General features: G+C 41.3%; 1 long non-coding RNA gene across 1 annotated transcript; it reads left to right on the top strand.

Annotated features, from left to right (window-relative positions):
- Positions 1-6,861: 6,861 nt before the first annotated feature.
- LOC124692462 lies at positions 6,862-12,117 on the top strand. Its single transcript, XR_006999517.1, has 3 exons — positions 6,862-10,730; positions 10,812-11,027; positions 11,747-12,117. It is a non-coding gene; the product is annotated as an uncharacterized LOC124692462 (long non-coding RNA).
- Positions 12,118-20,779: the final 8,662 nt, after the last annotated feature.

Genomic DNA, 20,779 nt, shown 5'->3' with positions numbered 1-20,779 from the left:
ATCAAGTTACATGCAAATTTAAGATCTGTACCAATCTAGCAAGAAATTATCTCTGGTACATACAGTTCGTTAAAAACGAGCCTGAAACATATATATCAACCCTTGTTCTGAATCATGTGTTTCGGTTAACAGTAGCAGTGCATCAGTTTGGTTAACTGTGTAAGTGAACTACCATTTTCTAGCCCATCACAGTATCGCTTTTTTCCCTGGCGTTCAACAGAACTAGAAATGAGATGGTCTGCTCAAAATGCTGATTCGTAGCATTGGATAGGAAACATCAGTGCGTCATTAAATTAATATTGATTATATGTCTCTAAAGTTTTGATGACAGTAAGTTCAATTGCCAAGTCCAGTAAATTAGACCCACTTAGGTTTGCTAGAGTCCTTAATAAATATTCTCTAATTTATTGTTGCCAGGAGTAGTGGCCAGTACCACCCAGCCATTGTTCTGGTGAAGACCACATACCAGCTCCACGTTTGGCAAAGATTCCTTGCAAGATGATGTTTAGTATCATGCTAGAGGACCTGGGTCTTCAAGATGTAAGATACAACTGCCATACACATGAGGATGACGAAGCAGCTATCGCAACGTTCTACGGTCCTTCACGGATAACTGAAAATTTGCTTCAGCAATTGGAAATAGGAGGAGCCCCAACAACTAATTCCAAGAAGGCAGAAGACTCTCCGCCAAAACATCCCAGAACGTAGATATAGAGGACCCCCACTAGGGTCAAGTAACATGTTTGATGAAAAAATTCAAAGCCATTCTTTTCAAGTGGGTAAAAGAGAAAATAGAAAATGAGAACTTACGGAACGAATTTGCTCATGCCGGCGAAACAATGCTAAAGTTTTCTCACCACATGCTCTCTCTTGTATGTTCAGTTTGGGGATAGAGGTGGAGTTCGAGTGTAAAAGATGGAGGTGAATCAGCCGAGGTAGTTTTATATGCGGGTGATGGTTCGGTTCATTTAGCATGGAATGAAATTCTATTTCATCGAATATCCGCAATTTTTTCTTTGCTTAGGATGTTTGCCATTATTGCCATTGTTCTATTGGAACTTTATTATTGTGGTCCTCAATTTTTCATTAGGCCGAAAACCTAAATTATTTACCCATACACATTTGTTCTTTGCTTTTTAGTGATGATCATGGTGTATTCTTATTGAAGAAGATAACACTACTTCATATGTACTTATGGAATGTGTTGTTGGCACCCAAAAAATACATGATATTGCCTTCTATTCCGTTACCGTCCAACCACGACAAATTGATCAGTAAACTAGGCATTAATCATTTTGCCGAAATAAGATAACACAAAATATATACCTGTTCAAATCTTCAATTTCTTCACTGCACACCATTCCGATCTCACACCAAGAAACATAAACGAGGCACTTCTGGAGAGTAAAGGCGGTTGCGTTTCCAAATATTTACATGAGCCAAAAATACAGTAACTAATTACGCATATGCTTCTCACTATTTAGACTTACAGAATTCTCTTCTTACTGCGTAATTTGTAGCTTACAAACTTATTTATTTTCTGTGCAAAGCAATATTAAAGTTTCATTTTTGGTTCCAGGGAAACACAATAGGTATGTGTGCCAGCCAATCGTACATGTCAGTTCAAAGAACTTCTGAAGAAAGGCTATGTGTGTACCAGTCAATTGTACAGGTCAGTTCCACATGTGTCGAAAGAAGACACACTACAAATTAATTCAATATTTTAGATTGAATTATTTTTTCTTGGCCTAACCCGTGTACATGAATTTTGATTTTTTTACATTCAGCTGTGCTTTGGTTAGCCTCATGTTGTTAATTTTTGGGTGCTGCTGATTGACTTTCTCTGAATTTAATATTTAGTTTTTTTTATCTCAGCTATATATATCTTGGATGTTCAGTGCAAATTAGTTACTGTATTTTGGACCCTGCTGTGCCAAAGTGAGCTCTTGGTTTTTGATTTTATTAAAGTTTAATTTTGCTTAGGCTCATGTTCTTAATTTTCGGGAGCTGCTGATTGTATTTCTCAGAATTTAATATTTAGGTTTTTTTATCTCAGCTATATAAAGTATCTTAGATGTTAGTGCCATGCCAATGATTATGATATATCTATGTTGTGTAGCCGGGTAATTAATAATGCTTGATGTTACTTTGTTTATAGGGTATATCTCGCATGGGTGAGATCAGAAGGTCTAGGTCATTGTTTGGCAATATATCTGTGGCTTACGCTGAAAACTTCCTCTCATAATGATGGTTGCATCAGTGGTTTATATTGGAAGCAAATCTGTTTTTTGGTAACTTCTTCTACGCTGGTGACTGTTGGCTGAAGTTATTTCAGTGCGAGAACTGAGCTATACTTCAAGTGTATCTCTGCTGTAATCATTAGCATCAGACCCATGCTATGTACGGAAACTGTGTCAACATCATATTATTTTCAGGGAGGGTTGCACGTAATTATTCTTCAAACTATTTGATTTCCATTGAGTAGTCAAAATCTTCTCTCTTTATTTAGTCAAAGGAGGCTGAATAGAAAGCTCCATCATTATTTATCGTGTGGCCTTTTGTTCCCCGAGAAAAGGAAAGCAGTGTGTTCCTTTTCCTTGCAAGTAACATATATTCACGTGCCAGCCTTGATCCATTTACTACTTAGCACTGTTGTTAACTTACCCTAAGTTTTTAAAAATCTTTTCTATTTAGTTGGGATATAGTCGCCTGTTTTGATGAGTTATATAAGAGATTGTCGGATCTGTTCGTTGCATTTTTCATCAGTTACAACTACTGGATTGAACAACAACGGCTATTTCAAATTTAGGGGAATGGTTATTTCAAAAATTAGTGCACACCAGCGTGTTATGCATCCGTCAAAATAGTTCTGCAAAATAGAAATAACATCTGCTTTGTTTGTTTCTGTTGGTTCCCAAATAGCTATATGTATTCATTTCCTTTTAGCATGAACATAGAAGATCCCTTTCATATTGCTTTTGTGCCTTTTTCCAATATATACAAGATAAGAAGGGCATGTGTTTTCAAATATCATTGCGGAGCAGCTCTACAAATTTGTTCACTGTCATGTACTTTATTTCTAGGTTTTGATTGCCTGCTTCTTTGTTTCTTCTCATTTGTTTGCCTTCTGCTGGCAGGTGTAACTCGCCATTCCAGGAAGAACTGGTGGGTTCCCTCCGCTACTGAGACCCAACACTTTCGAGCGAGAAGAAGCTCATCTGTTCCCGTCACTTGCTGAAAATCTAACATAAAACTGTTTATTCTTTGCTGCAAAAAGTATAATTTACAGATGAAATGAATAAGTGGCAGAATTGCTATCCTATAAGTTCCTGCCTTGAATTGCTATCAGTTCCTTGCTTGATTTGAAAATAACTGGTCAACTTTAGCACTATGGTCTTGGGTTTTTCATTGAAAAATATATGGGCTACTGTTTCGCTTTTGCCTTTAGCACTATGGTCTTATTGCAGCATCTTGATAGAATGGTGTGTCTACAATTATACTAATCAGTTAAATCTTAAGCTAATTATTAATACTAAAATAAGATAAAACTTATAATTTAAATTTTGCCTGCATTCTGCCATTTGCGCGATAGCGCAACGGGTCATCTAGTATGTATATAACATTTGAGAAATAAGATGAAATGCAAGATGATTTGGCTAATACCGGACCCAATGGGTCGCACCACTGCACGCGGTGTCCAGGCCAGCCGGGCCGCGAGACGCATTTCTGTCCATGGATCGACCCAAATGGATATTTGAGTCGGTCCGCTGAAGATGCCCTTATCACTAGCCATTTGCGGTGAAAATGCCTTTCGGGTCAGGATTCCAAGCCCAGAAAACATCCATGTCCTCTCTCATTGGGATCGTAAGCACCACATTTGCATCAACCGGCCAAAGCGTGTTTTTCACGTGGTAACAAATACTGCATCACAGTACACCAGTAATAGAGTATGGTATCATCAGATCCTACTGATGGTCAACCGTCAACATACGAGCTTTCTCCAAAGCGCAGCGTCGCGACAACTCCTTGCCTCCTTCATTGTGCCCGTAAGACACAGCTCTCTTCAACCGTCGTACTTATCATGCTTCACGGAACAACACAAGACGGTGCGCGAAAATCATCGCTTGCACTCGCATCCATCTCGGCTGGAAAAGCCTGAAACTACAAGCCTAGATCTGTTTTGATAGAGATTTATCGGTGCTGTTGTTTACGGTGGATGTGAAGGGGTAAGTTACTCAGTAACTTACCAGAGAGAAGTAACTGGACTTCATTCCGTCCTTACTATAAGCGCGTCTTAGGTGGGTGTTCAGACCGATAACAATAATAAGCTGGGTACAAGGGAGGTGGCGTTTTGGCTCATAGGAGCAAATGCTCCCATTATACAAAATAATTAAAATTTATTTTTAAAAATGTCAAAAAAAATTGACATAAATTTTTTAGTGTACATCATGACATTCTATGTTCGTACACAAGTTTTTGTGGAAAAACAATATTTTATGTGGTGTGCATAAAAAAGACAAAAAAATGTGATGTACGTAGTCGTGTTACAACATCAAAATTTGTCTTTTTTACAGGAGCCTCATAAATTTTTTTATTTTTTAAAAAAATTGTGTACCAACATAAAATATCTAGATGTACATGTAAAAATTTAGTTTAGAATTTTTTGACACTTCGAAATATGGATTCACACAATGGGAGCAAATGCTCCTATGAGCCAAAGTGCATTTCCCGGGTACAAGTCTGTACTATGATCGCAAAAGCAAGTCATCATTGACAACAGAATAGGAAAAAAAAAGGCCGAACCACAACTAACTGGTAACTTCCAGTACAGCCATCCATCTCAATGCGATGAGATCTCTTATCTTTTAAACACCCGGAATATACCAAATTTTACAGGGCCACAATTGCCCGTACTCTGGTTCATAGCTGGAGAAAACATACTCAAATTTCTGATTTTCTAAGTCATAAATCCCAACACCTCTCCAATCCGGAAGACCGAAATTAGCATAGTGTACCAGCCGAGGTGTGGTGAGGTAGACACAGTTGGGTCTCAGCTCTGGAAATTCTCTGGTGGGCAAACAAGCCGACTGATTTGATCCGACAAACACTGCGTAATTCCTGAAGGCTGTCGAAGAACTCAAGCTGACCAGCTTGCGCTCTTTGACATCGACTTCAAGGACCTCTACCTTAACTTTTCTGGGACGGCGCAGGAGACTGCCGAAGGGCGTAGACACTAGGAACCTTGTAAGGACCCTACTATACCTCTTGTCCCCGCCGGCAATGATCACCTCTTTGCTTGGTTCTTGCGGACCACGAAGATCCCACGCCTCAAGCACCCCACGCAAGGTCATTATGTAGAATCTGCCATCGTGATAAACACAATCGGCATACCGATCGTCGCTTCCATGGGCTATAGTAGCAGCAAGTCGCCAGCAGTCTTCTCTTGATCTTGCAAAAGACATACGAGTTGGCATCATAGTAAATGGTTACCAGCAACGTAGTCACCATCTTGAGATGGATCACATGATAACACCACCTTCTGGTAGAACCATGTGCCGAGGGAATGTACAGCATGCTGCGTAGGCTCATGCTCAAGATCCTTTCCATAACAATAGCCCACAATGTTTCCATCACTGTCGCGGACTGCCTTCACACATACCAAATCGGTAATGGGTGGGAGATGGATAATGTCAAAGGTGAAGGGGTGGTATAGCACAAGGTTGGAGTATTCGTTCGATGCAACGAGCCAACCATGGGAGGATCCACACCGGTCGAGGTGACACCGCCCCTCGGGCAAACTAACCTTGTAGGTCTTGTGGGTGTCGAGGAGGTTCCGGAACTCATCGCTCCGACGGTAGCCCGTTGTAGGTTTCCATGATACGAGCCAAGGGATGTGGGCACGAGGGTCGCCAGCAGCCTCCGCAACCGAGCGCCACGAGGTGCGGACGGGCTGCGACAGAGCAAGAGCTTCGAGGAACCGAAGGAGTTGTAAGATGCGCGCAAGGAGGTCGCTTGGGAGGTCCGTCCGGTCGGCGGTACTTGCACAATGTTCTCGCCATTGCCAAATCAAAAACGTCAATTTTTCCCGTCGTATGCTTTTACGGAATAACCAGGTGACACAGATTGATTGTGTGTATATACTACTACTCCGTAGTATTATTGATGAAAGGCGATGCACGACTTGGACATGGAGTCGGTCAGGACTCGCACCTAGAAGACAGAACTCGAGACAAAATACTACACCGGAACTTATTTGGACAAGCTCGTCTCCTACATGGATACCAACACAAAACTAGGGTGCCAAGACTGAGAGGCAATAAAGAACCTAAATGCTCAGGGAAAAAGTGCTCGGATGCTGACTGTCACGTTGAGCACTCGTTTTCTGTCCGTCGGATGTGTCCTGGACGGCCGATCCAACTCACGCGCGGAGATCCCGTCCCGACCGTCTGGCACCTGGGTCCCAGATGTGTCGTTCCCATTTCTCTCCCTCGTCGTCTCTCTCCAGTTCACCCGCTCCTCACGGAAATTCTCCTCCAAATCCCCCAATCCTCGCTAGGGTTTCTAGCCGGCGGTGGAGCTCGCGTGAGCTTCAGCGCGCTGCGCCGCTCCATGTGGGGACGAGCTCTTCGCCTTGACGGTGCGGTGTGTTCCCGCCGTAAGATCCGAGTCGAGCAGCGACCTGCGCGGCGACGGCGACGGAGAGCGAGGCGCGCGAAAGAGCGGCGAGGCACGGATGGAGTTGCGCGTCCGAGTTGAGGAGCGATTTGCGCGTCCGCGGCGAGGCGTGGATCGAGGTGCGCGTCCGCGGCGAACTAGTCGGAGAAGGGCGTGGCGTGTATCGAGCTGCGCTGAGGGCGGCGACTTACTCGGAGAAGGGCGTGGCACGGGTCAACCTGCGCGCGTCCGCGGCGAGCTAGTCGGAGAAGGGTGAGGGCGAGTTCTGTTTGCTCTGCAGTCACAGGTTCCGCGGTGGAGGATCCTACACCGAGTACACGAGGTAATCACACAAATCTCAACCTCTAACACGCGATTCTCTTTCGTGCAACATCTCCATAGCGATATTTAGTCCGTAGTTCGTAGGTTGTGGGGGCATTCAACTCGTGTTCCGCGGCGGTGGTGCCTACTGCGAGTATGCGAGTTAGTGTGACAAATCTCTGCCTGTAATGCACGATTCTCACGATTCTCTCTTGTACTAGTAATTCTCATAGGCAATCTGTAGTTCTTCATTTGTAGGCTGTGTCGGATTCAACTCGTGGTACGTACGATGTATTAAGTAGCAAGGTATGCTCTGTGGATTTTCTTTGTTGCACATCTCCTTGTGATTTAGAAGTCCTCATAGTGCCATGATGATGCTTGCTCGTATGTGATAGATCAAGTCTACAGTAGCCACTTGCCTCGAACAAGTAGGAAGCTATGTAGGTAGTAGCAAGGCATGCAGGAAGTTCTCTATAGTGCTAATATTTTTGGATTTTTTTTCACGTATGCCATGATAATCCTTGCTCATATGTTGGTACTGAAGGGATTTTTAGCATTTACCATGCTCATCTCATGTTCAAACACCAGGATGGTTCCATATGTCGTTGACCTAAAATTAGTACCATATATAGGTAACATGTTTTAAAATGGGGTTGATATGGGTGATAATTATGTAGTTGCCCTGTTTGTTCTTTGATGGCATGAAATAAGTTAATCATGTATGCTTAATGAAGTTGTTTTACCTATCTTATTAAGTTGGCTAGTGAAACTGAAGATGTTGGTTATAACACTATGCTTAAGTTGTCTTCTATAAAATGTTTGTCCGACACTATATTTCACTAAGTTGGTTTCCTGTCAGTAACTAAGTTGGTTCTTGATTGTGCCTAAGTTGGCTAATGAATTTAGTTATCATGTTTTTCTCTCATACCATGTTGGTCAAAGTTGGTTTACTGGCGGTACCTAAGTTGGTTCTTGATTGTGCTAGTTGGCTAGTTAACTTAATTATCATGTTTCCTCTCATACCATGTTGGTCAAAGTTGGTTTACTCGCAGTACCTAAGTTGGTTCTAGCTTGTGCCTAAGTTAGCTAATGAACTTAATTATCCTGTTTGTCTCTCATACCATGTTGGTCAAAGTTGGTTTACTCGCAGTACCTAAGTTCGTTCTAGATTGTGCCTAAGTGTGCTACTGTCATCAATTACTCTATATTTGACTCACACCATGTTGGGCTAAGTTGGTCCTCCTTCAATACCTAAGTTGGTTCTAGATTGTATCTAAGTTGGCTACTGCCATCAATTACTATGTTTTCGACTCAGACCATGTTGGGCTAAGCTGGTCTCAACTTAGCTCTACTAGGTATCCCCCAGCTCCACCAGGTATCTGTTGGAGGCGTCCCCAACATAGCTCCAGGCGCCTCTGCCCTGACCTCCTCCTCAAGCAGCTCCGGCCGGAAACTTCGACCTCCCGTGTTTTGAATCACCAGCTCCAGGTAAGGCCGCCCCGCATCCGGCCAGTGCACCTAGTGCTGCACCATGCCCTCCCTGTGTGCAGGGAGGAGCAGCTGCATGCTGTAGCGACTACATCGGCATCCATCGTCAGTAGCAACATTAGCTTCAGAAACTTCGGTAACAACAGCAATTTCAGAAAACTACAACGACCTTGCCTTGATGAACATACATATGCTGGATTGTTAGGTAATTTTGTGTCAATTTGTTTCTACAAATAGCTCTCAACTTGGATCTGTGTTGCCATGACCGTAATGTTTTGAGTGTGAAACAACTCTTATGAATGTTCTCTGTTGCATGATGTTGAATCCATGGTGAGCTATACTGAACATCATGTTAAGCTCGACATAGATGTCTTACTCGTAAGCAGGTTTGACATGATTATTTCACTTTTAACGGGCAAATGATGAACTAGTGAGGCTTCTTGAGTGATTAGTTCAGGCCAGCAACGTAGATGCATGCCCCAGGGGAGAAAACATTATCCGCTCATTTGCACTGTAGAAAATTGCGGTGTCCCTTATAGCTAGCACTATGGTGTATTCACATGTTTCCCGTTATTAGTATTAGTTGATAATCAGTACTGATAGCTGAGTTTTCCGTACATTGTTTTGTCTATCAATATGATCTACAGATATCACCCGTCCTATACCAATTCAGTTGCAAATGCTGTCCTGTACCAATTCAGTTGCAAATGCTGCCAGATGATTATCATACTTGCAAAGTGTATAATGAACCAAGAAACATTACACATAAGGATCTTGTGGTATATCACCTGCTTGTGTTTCCCGCAGGGTGAAGTTGTTGTGTGAACATGTTGCTTTTACTAGTAGGACTTAGTTCGATTTCAGATGGAGGTAGATCATGGACCCAGCAGAGATGTGTAGATGCCCATGTTCTTAGGTTGGTTATACAGTCAGTAATTTTTTGTGTTTGTTTCATCATGCAATCTAGTGATCCATGCATAATCCATGAGCTAAGTAACAGTTTTTGGTTGCTAATTCCATATTAAATCACCAAGTAGTTTTTGTTAGGTTTCATAGAACAGGGGAGCATGATTTTTGAGTCGCGACTCAAAAGTGAGTCGCCGAGGCTGCGACTCAGTGTATAGTCGACCAAAGTCGCTGTATAGTCGCGACTTGCCGTGATTTTTGGAAAACGACTCGGCGACTGTACATCGACTATTCAACGACTATACAGTGACTCAAAAACCATTCAGGGGAGGTGTTTTCGGCTTCCATTTAGAATGTTTCATACAACACAAGGAAGGTGTTTTCTGCTTCCATGGTCTTCTATATTAATTAAGTTGCTTTTGACAACATGCACAAGTTGCCTTTATCATCTCACTTTTTTTTTGAACAATCTTTTATCATCTCACTAAGTTGGTTCTATCATCTAAACTAAGTTGAGTACAGTCAGTGGTCCTAGTTATGTTTTAAGTTGATTTATTGTAAGCATGATTTAAATTGTCAACAATGCCTCATGTTTTCTATTAATGTGGCTAAGTTTTTGAGTTACACCAAATGACTCTAAGTGGTATACCTATTTAATTAACTTGCTGCTTTTCATCCGGCTAAGTTTTTTCTTGGGCTAGATAAGTTGTTTTACATAACCTAACTAAGTTGCTTTTCCACCATGCATTTAATTTTTTGATTAAACAACCAATATCGTTCCTTAGCTTAATAATCTTATATTTACTAATTGGAGGCACCATATAAAGCTCCACGTTAATCCACATCATTAGAATAATTAAGACAATTAGATCTAGAATATATGGTTAGGATTAGTCGAGAAAGTTGTGATTTTAATGTTCCATAAAAAGTAACGTAAACATGTTGTCACGTAGGTTAATCCTAGGGCGACCAATTAAATCGTCATATCTCCCTGTTTCCAACTACCGATGGAAAGAAAACAAAAAGATCCGCAAAAAAAAAAAACGAGCGTCGTCTTTCCTTAGGTTTGTCGAGGAAGTCATCTGTAAAAAGATGATTTGGCGAGGAAGTCCATCTATCTAACTCCATGACCTGCCTCTGATTGACTCAGCCATTGCATGGTGAATCAGCCGATTCTGCTTCCTCATGGCGTCTCTTGCCGCATCATTGGATTTTTTTTTTTTGCGGGTACGCATCATTGGATTTTACGTCTCCACAGGGCAGCAACAAAGGAAATTTGCACCATCATCGTGTCAGATTTGTGAAGCTTGCTTCCATGGCGTTTGAAATCGTCTCTCAAACAAGATCCACTGATGTCTCAGGTAAGCAAGGTGACGTGTTCTTCTCTGTATTATCCATGTCTTGATTAGATCTAGAAAAGGTGATACCACGCATTCTTTTAGGGATTATCTCGCGGCCTCCATCAGCGGTTGTGGCGAGATGCGCTGTTCATGATGGATTGTTATTGATGCAAGACGAGATCGTGCATGTACATGCTCTGGACCAGGTTTCCGCGGCGTCCAACGGATGGGCGGATGGCAGTCATGTTCGAGCTTGAGACGAGGCAGTAGAGAGCTTTGTTTTTCAGTATTGAGCAATACGATGGGACCAATTTCCAGGTATCTATTTCATTGTTTGCAATTACCGGTTACTTCTTTTACATTGGATGTCACAGGATTTCATCGGTGATGTTATGCTCAGACATATGGACGTATTTGTAGCTTTCAGATTTCCTTCTATCAGTAGAAAGCTAATCAGAAAAGCAGCCCTATTCAAGAGTATATCTATCAGTAGTTTAGTTCCCTTCGTATATACCATGGATTTTCTAAACAATAGACAAAGCGAAATGACGTCCAAGAAATTACTAGATGTAGTATTTGGTTCCCTTCTTAACCATTAGAACCGCATCTTACAGCTTGGTTGGGATTAGAAAAATATGAATTATAAAAATCACTTTCAGTATGTGAATGTTTTGTTTTCAACACTAAGAGTTCCTTTGTTTTTTAAAAGAAACCTTGCCCCGATTATAAGTTCCTTTCCTCTGATAGTCTTGATCTCGGATTCTTATTATTTTGCAGATGATAATGCCTAGATCATTTGGCTGTGAGTTTTTTTCCACTTTGAGAGATTAGAATATTAGCTACTTAAGAATAACAAAACTTATGGCAGATCAGCTAGGGATTCAGTGTTGACTCCTGCAACACCTCACGGTGGTCTCTGCTTTGTTTTTATCAGATGACGTACACATGATTATTGTACTACGAGGAGTATCCTAGCAGCAGAACCATGAATTTATTCAGATGATTACACAGTTGACGTATTGTATTTTGATTTGCAGATTTTACCGAGCTTTGCCTGATGTGAGAAATAAGGTCTTACAAGGCTTGAATTGCTGGATCTTTTGAGTTTCTTTGCGAAGCCGTAAATTTATATATCAGATGTCAATACTAAAGAAGATATGTATGACCGAGACACTGAGTGCGGGAAGGTTTGAGTGCGAAACTGCTGTGTATACCATGGATGCCTATCACACTTCTTTCCGAGAAGTAAATTGTTTAACAACTTAGATGCCATCATGTCCCAAGGGAAGCTACAGAAGCTGGTGCCACTGACATGATGAATTATTGTACTGATTTGATGAATTACTGTGCCGATTGCCGAATCTATGTACTGCAACATGATATTTCACATGGTATTACTTTTACCCTCTATGTGATGTCAAGTGATCTTATCTATGCAGAATTCTTCGTTTTGAAATCACTGAAAAATCAATACAAAAATATATTCCAATATTTAGTTTGCATAAATTATGTGTTATTTTGTCCCGGCATGGTACCCATTAAGGAGAAGAGGTTCGAGGCTCTGTTAGACCGTGGAGGAACATATGCTACAGTTCTCAAATTCATAGAAGGTCAAGTTTGTTTGGAGCATTTCCCTTGCTTCGTAAATTATCTTGACTTTAAATGGCAAAATGACATGACATTAAGATTCATGGTCTTTTTTCCTCTTATAATCATAATCATTGAACCACAACGAGAGTACGATGGAGTAGATAAGAGTTCAGATATTTCATGCTAAATTTTTTATTTATCATTGAAGATTACAGGGCCATCACATGTTCATTGTAAGAGCTGCTGTAGATTTTATCATATTATTGAAGCTCTACTTTATTTGAAAATAAAATTAGGTTTGCTTTGTATGGTATAAAACATAGGTTTTTTGAAGCTGCATTAACTCATCTTTTCGTTGACTTATATCATGTACACATTGATCTTCGACGTCATAAGACCGAAAATAACGTGAAAACAAATTTAATAACCTTTATTATTGTATGGTTAATAAAGTAAGTACATGTCTTTTGGGGCTTTTTGATTTAGTATTACAATACTATATATCAATGGAACTGCCTAATAAAAATAATTTATATTTTTATGGCTATCATAGCAGCTAGCCCGTGCAGGTGCACGGGTTAATGACTAGTGAATTTTAATTAGAAACTTGCTTTTCTAGGAGACAAACTTGAAATCCAATAACATGAAAGACAAAAGAGACAAACAAGCGTTCTCGCATGTGTTTACCAGAAGTTGATGCAGCGACAAGGAACCATCCATGGCCTTGTCCGATAACTTGTCAGCAGGTACGTGTTTAAGGATGAGCGACAATTACGTGAAACTCTTAACTATTGCGAGATGGGAAACTGTAGCCATTGAATTCACGAATCAAGGGTATGGATTATAGAGTGTCTTAACTTTGGATGTTAGTCACCGGTCACTACTACCTAATAGTCCTGATTGTAATAGACAGACCGGACAGTTTGCATATACTTGTTCGGGGTAGTTTTAGTTCTTCATATTCATTTCTTAGCTATATGGATAAGATCTCTAGCTATTAAATTAAGGTGTTTTGTCACTATGCTTAAGTTGTGTACTTAAATAAATTAAGTTCACTGGTTTAATTAGTTGCCTTGTCATCATGCTTAAGTTGAAACTGAAAATTAGTTAAGTTGTTCTTTCCAGTATGGTTGAGTTGTGTTGGCATCTAGAATCTATCTTGGTTTTTTGTTTTCGAGCAACATGCATAAGTTGGTCACTCGTCTAATTAAGTTGTTTTTTCAACATGCTGAAGGTACTTATTTGTGATATTGCTAAGTTGTACCGGGAAGCGGTGGATCCCGGGCCGTCTAACTAGTACCATCTCGAGCGCGGTGGTGGAGGAGGCCATGGTGCCTAGTTCGAGCATGTATGGGCAGCGACGTAGCTAGTGCCATCTCGAGCGCGGTGGTGGAGGAGGCCATGGTGCCTAGTTCGAGCAGGTATGGGCAGCGGCGGAGCTAGTACCATCTCGAGCGCGGTGGTGGAGGAGGCCATCACTGGTAAAAAAATGGCCATTAGTCGCGGTGCGCAACTGCCATTAGTCGCGGTTGCGCAACCGCGACCAATTAAGCGCGACTAAAGGCCCCCCCCTTTAGTCACGGTTCCTTACGAACCGCGACTAAAGGTCCGTCCACGTGGGCGCCAGGCATCCGTCGGGGCGAAGGACCTTTAGTCGCGGTTCTCCTGGCCAACCGCGACTAAAGGCCTCCGCAGGTTTAGGGCTTTAGCTCCACCCCCTAAATCTGGTTTCTTTTTAGTTTCTAATTGTTTTATTTCTTTTATATTTTATTTTGTGTTTTATTTTAATTTTGAAGAAGTTTCAGTACACATATTCTATTGTACTATATACATGCATATGAATGTACATTTTCAAACAAATTTGAAATTAGAACCAAGAAAATTCAAGAGGAATATACAATATATATTCAATATCGGATGACCATATACAATTTTGAACAAGATTCCATACATAATTTACTTCATATACATTTCTACGTCCTCGTAATAGTGTTCTCCTTTAGGATCAAGGACTTCCCTCATGAACCATCCTGCTAGTTCCTCTTAAAGTGGTTGAAAGCGAGCTTCTGGACTAAGCATCTTCCGGAGGTTATTCCTCTTGAGGTTGTTATCAGACGGCTTCCGCTCAGTGGTGTATCTCCGGATCATCTCACAAACATAGTATCCACATAGATTGGTCCCTGCTGGCTGAATTTCCCCATTCACTGACCTTCTAAATTCTAGCTCTTTTTTGAATTCACCGACCTTTTCATCTGCGAACCGTCTCCAAACCCTACGAGGCAAAGAAAATTAAATGAACAAGAGAGTTATTAGTTCCTTGATATTAGGAAATGAACGAAAGAGGCCGATCGATATAGAGCGCAAATGAATGAAAATAATTACTTTTGCAGCATTCTTCTCATGTCGACCCAAAACTTTGGATCCATATTCAGAGAGTCGAAGACGAGAACTGAGGAGGTGTGAAATTTAATTACTAGCAGAATCCAGTGGAACCTGCGGACACGATACATGCATAGTCATGCATAACTCATCGATTAGCCACATACCATGCATGGAGTAAACAAAAGATAATGTGCTCAAGACAGAAACACTCACCCAAAATGCAAAGGAAATAGAATGTCACTTTTGAGTTGCTGCTTTGTAAGAAAAACCCACAGGTCCTGCTCCACGTCGGCGGGGTATTTTTCTAACACATGCGCATTAACGATGTGTGGGTCAATGAACCCAACATCATGGATGTTCCTTACTCTGCATTCCTTAATCTTCATTCTGCATAATAGTGTACACAACAATATAGTTAGGACAAATATATATATATATATATATATATATATATATATATATATATATATATATATATATATATAGGATAAAAAGTTCCTACTCCTGGGTGTAGTTACACCCATATCTAATATACTACATACAAAAGTATATACAATACTTTATGAGTTTGAGTGTGTTCCTACACTATATCTAAGATATTACAAAGCAAGTTTGGTGAAAAAAATATAAGTGAGCATGTAGTTTGCAATATATATGTGAAATACATGCATATGTATACGTAAAAAATTAGTCTACGTAAAAATATGTGCATACTGCCTACAAAGTATTATATATACTACCAAAATAGTTTTATATACTTCATACTACATGTACATACTCTTTAGTATGATAGATACTCTCTAGATTATGAGAAACACGCGTGGGTGTAACTACACCCGGGTGTAGTATGAATATGTCATATATATATATATATATATATATATATATATATATATATATATATAGATAGGGTTACACTATTCTCGAAACCGAGTGCTCGGAATATTATTCCGAGCATCTCCGGCCCCTATATAAGGTTTCTGGCCGAAAGGCCCGCTCCGACCGAGCCCCCCCGCCCCGACCAAAATCCACCTGCCTCGATCCCGCCCCGCTTCCACCCCGTCCTCCGCCGCCACCCCGCGCCCGCCCCCCGCCTCCACCCCGCCTCCCGCCTCCGGCGCCGTCGCGCCTCCGCCCCGCCTCCTCCCCGCCTCCCGCCTCCGGCACCGTCACCCGGCGACGGAGCTCGCGCGGAAACCGACCTCGCCCGGCGACCAATCTCGCGCGGCGACCGAGCTCGCGCGGAGCGACCGAGCTCGCGCGGCGACCGAGCTCGCGCGGAGCGACCGAGCTCGCCCGAGCACACGAGATCTTCTTCTCTGGCGAGCCAAATTCTTCTCCGGCCGAATTCTTCTCTGGCGCGCCCCCATCTTCTCCGGCGAGTCTCTTGAGGAATCTCTGAAAATTCTTCAGCTTTGGAATCCTTCTCTGCAAATTCAAGAAATCCAAAGCAAATGGATCATCCAAAATCTAAGATGATGCAGATTCGACGGAAAAGAGTTGAAGATGTCGTTCCTACAAGATCTTCACCTCGATTTGCTCACAAATCTACTTTGCTCTCAGATAAAATACGGGAAACTTGTATATCTGCAGCAGTTACACCTTTGAAACGAAGTACATACTGAACAAAATGAGGTGAGACAATGTTGTACAACTAGAAACTATAATCTTGAACTGCTCAGTGTACTTCTCTGCTTGTACTTGCCCTGCTCAGTGTACTTCTTTGCTTGTACTTGCCGAATATTGAAATTGTACTTATTCTGTATGCTTATTGTACTTCTCTGCTTCTACTGCAACTCCAATACTTCTCTTTGAGCTTAGTAATGCCTGTGTACTGTACTTCTCTATTTTGTTAGTTGTACTTAGTAATCCTGTTGACCTGCACTTCTCTGTTTTTTGCTAGTTGAACTTAGCAAATTGAGCTTATTGTTTTGTCCTGTACTTCTCTGTTTTGCTAGTTGTACTTAGTAATCCTTTTGTCCTGCACTTCTCTGTTTTTGCTAGTTGAACTTAGCAAATTGAGCTTAGTAATGCTCAATTTGCTAGTTGTACTTCTCTGTTTTGTTAGTTGTACTTAGTAATCCTGTTGACCTGCACTTCTCTGTTTTTTGCTAGTTGAACTTAGCAAATTGAGCTTATTGTTTTGTCCTGTACTTCTCTGTTTTGTTAGTTGTACTTAGTAATCCTGTTGACCTGCACTTCTCTGTTTTTTGCTAGTTGAACTTAGCAAATTGAGCTTATTGTTTTGTCCTGTACTTCTCTGTTTTGCTAGTTGTACTTAGTAATCCTTTTGTCCTGCACTTCTCTGTTTTTGCTAGTTGAACTTAGCAAATTGAGCTTAGTAAATCATTTTGTCCTGTACTTCTCTGTTTTGTTAGTTGTACTTAGTAATCCTGTTGACATGCACTTCTCTGTTTTTTGCTAGTTGAACTTAGCACTTGAGCTTAGTAATGCTGTGTAATGTACTTCTCTGTTTTGTTAGTTGTACTTAGTAACCTCTCGAGTGTTGTATTTAGTTATCTTGTACTTGCTGATGTTGGTTATATTGTACTTCTCTTTCTCCATAATAGTACTTCTCTTTTTTCATGAACTAGTTATTTGATCCAAGTTATAATTGTGATATGTGTACTGCCATTTCTAATTGGAATAAATCTACGATATTCTACTATCGCAGGATGAATCAATGGCTAGGCGAAAAAAAAGAAGTGAGGTTGAGCTTGATCCAAAACCTCGCGGTGGGTGACTCCTGAAATTCCACACAACTTCTTTGTCACTTGGCTACTCACCTTTTACAATGGGATTAGACTCGGACATGTATAGTCCGAGAAACAAATTGTGATACGAACGGAAGGGCTGAAAACGAAACAACGTCACAATTTCCTTACAATCCGGGGCCTGCTTGTGCCACCACATATCCACGAATATTGCACGTGTCCTATCAACTAGACGACCTGCTAGAAAGGTTGCTTGAGGTTGGTGCTACACATCCTCCGAGATCATATTCATTATAATGGATATGCACATTCAAATCAACATAAGTCTACTGCCTACAAAATGACTAGTAGGGAACCAGAAGTACCTGAAACAGCAGCACCTTCATCCTCTGGATTTCCTCCTCCACGTGCACCTGTACATCCATCATCCTCTGGATTTCCTCCTCCACGTGCACCTGTACATCCATCATCCTCTGGATTTCCTCCTACACGTGCACATGTACGTCCCTCATCCTCTGGATTTCCTCCTCCACGTGCACATGTACGTCCCTCATCCTCTGGATTTCCTCCTCCACGTGCACATGTACGTCCCTCATCCTCTGGATTTCCTCCTCAACGTGCACCTGTACATCCCTCATCCTCTGGATTTCCTCCTCCACGTGCACCTGTACGACCCTCGTCCTCTGGATTGCCTCCTCGTGACCCTGTACGACCCTCGTCATCTAGATTACCACGCCGTGACCCGTCAGATCCATTGTTACACAAATCATTGGTGACACCGCCTTGCCCAATACTCCACGAAGAAGAAGCGAGATACCCCGGTGGAGCAACGTCGCTACGAGCCATGTGAGTACATTTGAAGAAATTTAGTTTCGAACATCTTCTTGTATCGGACTTGTACTTGTTGGTACATTATACTTGTACTTTCTTTTTTATGATACTTGTACTTATCATTGAGCTGCCTAATGTACTATTGTTTTTTTGTTTTTGCGGGATAATGATCTTCCAGATTATCTAATACCAAAGATAAAAATGGTATTCAAAGATTTCGAGGCAGCCAAAATATTTTACAACGAGATATGCAAGGCATGCTTGGTTTTGGAGTCGAAGCTGGACAGACACAATGGTGCCAATCGATACCTATACTGCAACCGCCAAGGTCATTACGAGAACCTTCGTTGCGAAGCGATCGCATGCGTGATAAAACCACTAGTCGATGTGGTTGCCTTGCTTGGTATTAGAGTAAAAGAGAAGGAAGACAAGACTTATGTAATTGAGAATATAAAATTCGAACACAACCACCATATGATTCAAAGCCCCAGCATGATGAATTTCATACATTCTCATAAAAATTTCGACCCTTCTTTGCTGGAACTTGTAAAGTTCCTGCAATTTGAGAATGTATCTCATCGGGTAATTTTGTCGATCCTATATTCATCGGTGGGAGGCGCGCGATACTTAACATTTCATGGGCGCGACTTGCTAAACGGGTAAAAAGCAACACTCTACCCTTTTTGCTCTTTTCAACTTAGAAATGAAGTTGTTTACGAACCTCAAATTCCGTTTATGATAACTGCTGTACTTAACGTGTGAAAAAACATTCCTATTCTTGCATGTCTATCTTTCCTTGTACTTTCGGTCTGTAGTACGATTGTACTTCATGCTAAAGCAATACTGTACTTCCATCCATATAATTGCGGGAAGGCAATAAATTCCCAAGAGGATATTAGGGACGACATTAATAAGCTTCGTCTTACTTTGGAGAGATGAAAGCTTGCAACAAAGAGTTTTTCTTCGATTTTCAGCTTGATGAGGAAAACCGTATAAAGAATATATTTTGGGCTCCTGCAAGCTGTAGGGGATCATACGAGGATTTTGGGGATTGCATAACATTTGATACAACATACAAAACAAACAGACACAGAATGCCCCTCGGTGTCTTTGTCGGAGTAAACCATCACTGCAGTCCACTATTTTTGCTTGTGCTCTTGTCGGGGATGAAAGTGAAGACTCATTTTATTGGCTGTTCGAAACGTTCTTAAGGTGCATGAATGGGAAGCAGCCCACAATAATTTTAACGAGTACTGTTTACGCACATTCTTTTGCATATTTACGTGAGAACATATAGCATAGTAAAAAATATACATATGAACCGAAATTCAAATTTGCCTGCTTCACTTATGTATTGATTTGTAGACACCTTCTTTTTATTTACAGACCAATGCCCGTCCATGGCACAAGCAATCCCTCGTGTTTTCTTTAAAACACTGCATAAACTATGCCGATGGCATATGATGAAAAAATTCCACCTACACTTGTCAAGTCTGTACAAGAAGTATTTGACCTTCAAGGCTGAGTTTACGGCAATCCTGAATTGGCCACTCATGCCTACAGAATTTGAACACGCTTGGCGAAATCTACTTGACAAATACAATGCGCACGATGATCCCATGATGTTGCGGCTACGGGAAATCGGGGAGGAGTGGATCTCGGCCTATTTCAAGAACATCTTCTGCGCAAGAATGACATCTACTCGGCGCTCGGAAAGCATGAATGCATCCCTAAAGCGTAGTACTGTTAAATGAGAAGCTCGGTCCGAACCGTTTTGCGGAACAAGTTACCAAACTAATATTCCAAAGGAGACGAGCGAGAAAATTTAAAGACATATGCAAAACAGGTACTTAATTTAAAAAACATTTACTACACATCTTGTGCTTCATGTTAGCATTCTTGTTATCTTTTCTTCATAAAAGATTAAAAAAATGTGTTGTGTCCTCTTTTCAGTCAAAAACAAATAAGAGAACCCATTATGGATTTGAGCATCAATTCCAGCAACTTTATACGAAGACTGTTTTCAAAGAGTTGCAGGCTCTGCTGAAGAAAAGCACACTCTTCCGCATAAAACCAAACCCGGACTACCCTGAACTTGATGAGTACAATTATCCGGTGACCTATCACCAACCAACAATCGACTTTTCTTGGTCAAACCATCGGTTCGGAGTACTTGCGGATCCTATTGGAGGCGAATACGGGTGCGAGTGTACGCTATGGGAACACACGGTACAAAAACATTATAAAAAAACAAAAAAACAAAAACTCGTACTATCGTTACCTTGTGACTTAAACTTCGTTTCACCCATACTTGCACTTCTTACCGTTTCTAATGGATTGAAACTTCATTTTATTACAACGGAGTCATTACTGCCTACATGTTTTATGCCTGTTGGACCACTGAGGGTTGATAGCATTCCGATCGGTTACATACTAAGGAGGTACACTAATGGAGCGCGACATAGAGGAACTTTTGATAGGAGAGATTACAAGACACAAGCTTCGATGGAACCTCGTATACTGTACCGGCAAAATGAAGTACTACGGCTGGCT

The sequence above is a fragment of the Lolium rigidum genome, chromosome 1, assembly GCF_022539505.1.
Source record: "Lolium rigidum isolate FL_2022 chromosome 1, APGP_CSIRO_Lrig_0.1, whole genome shotgun sequence".
NCBI lineage: Eukaryota > Viridiplantae > Streptophyta > Magnoliopsida > Poales > Poaceae > Lolium > Lolium rigidum.
This window is presented reverse-complemented; position numbering and strand designations above follow the sequence as displayed.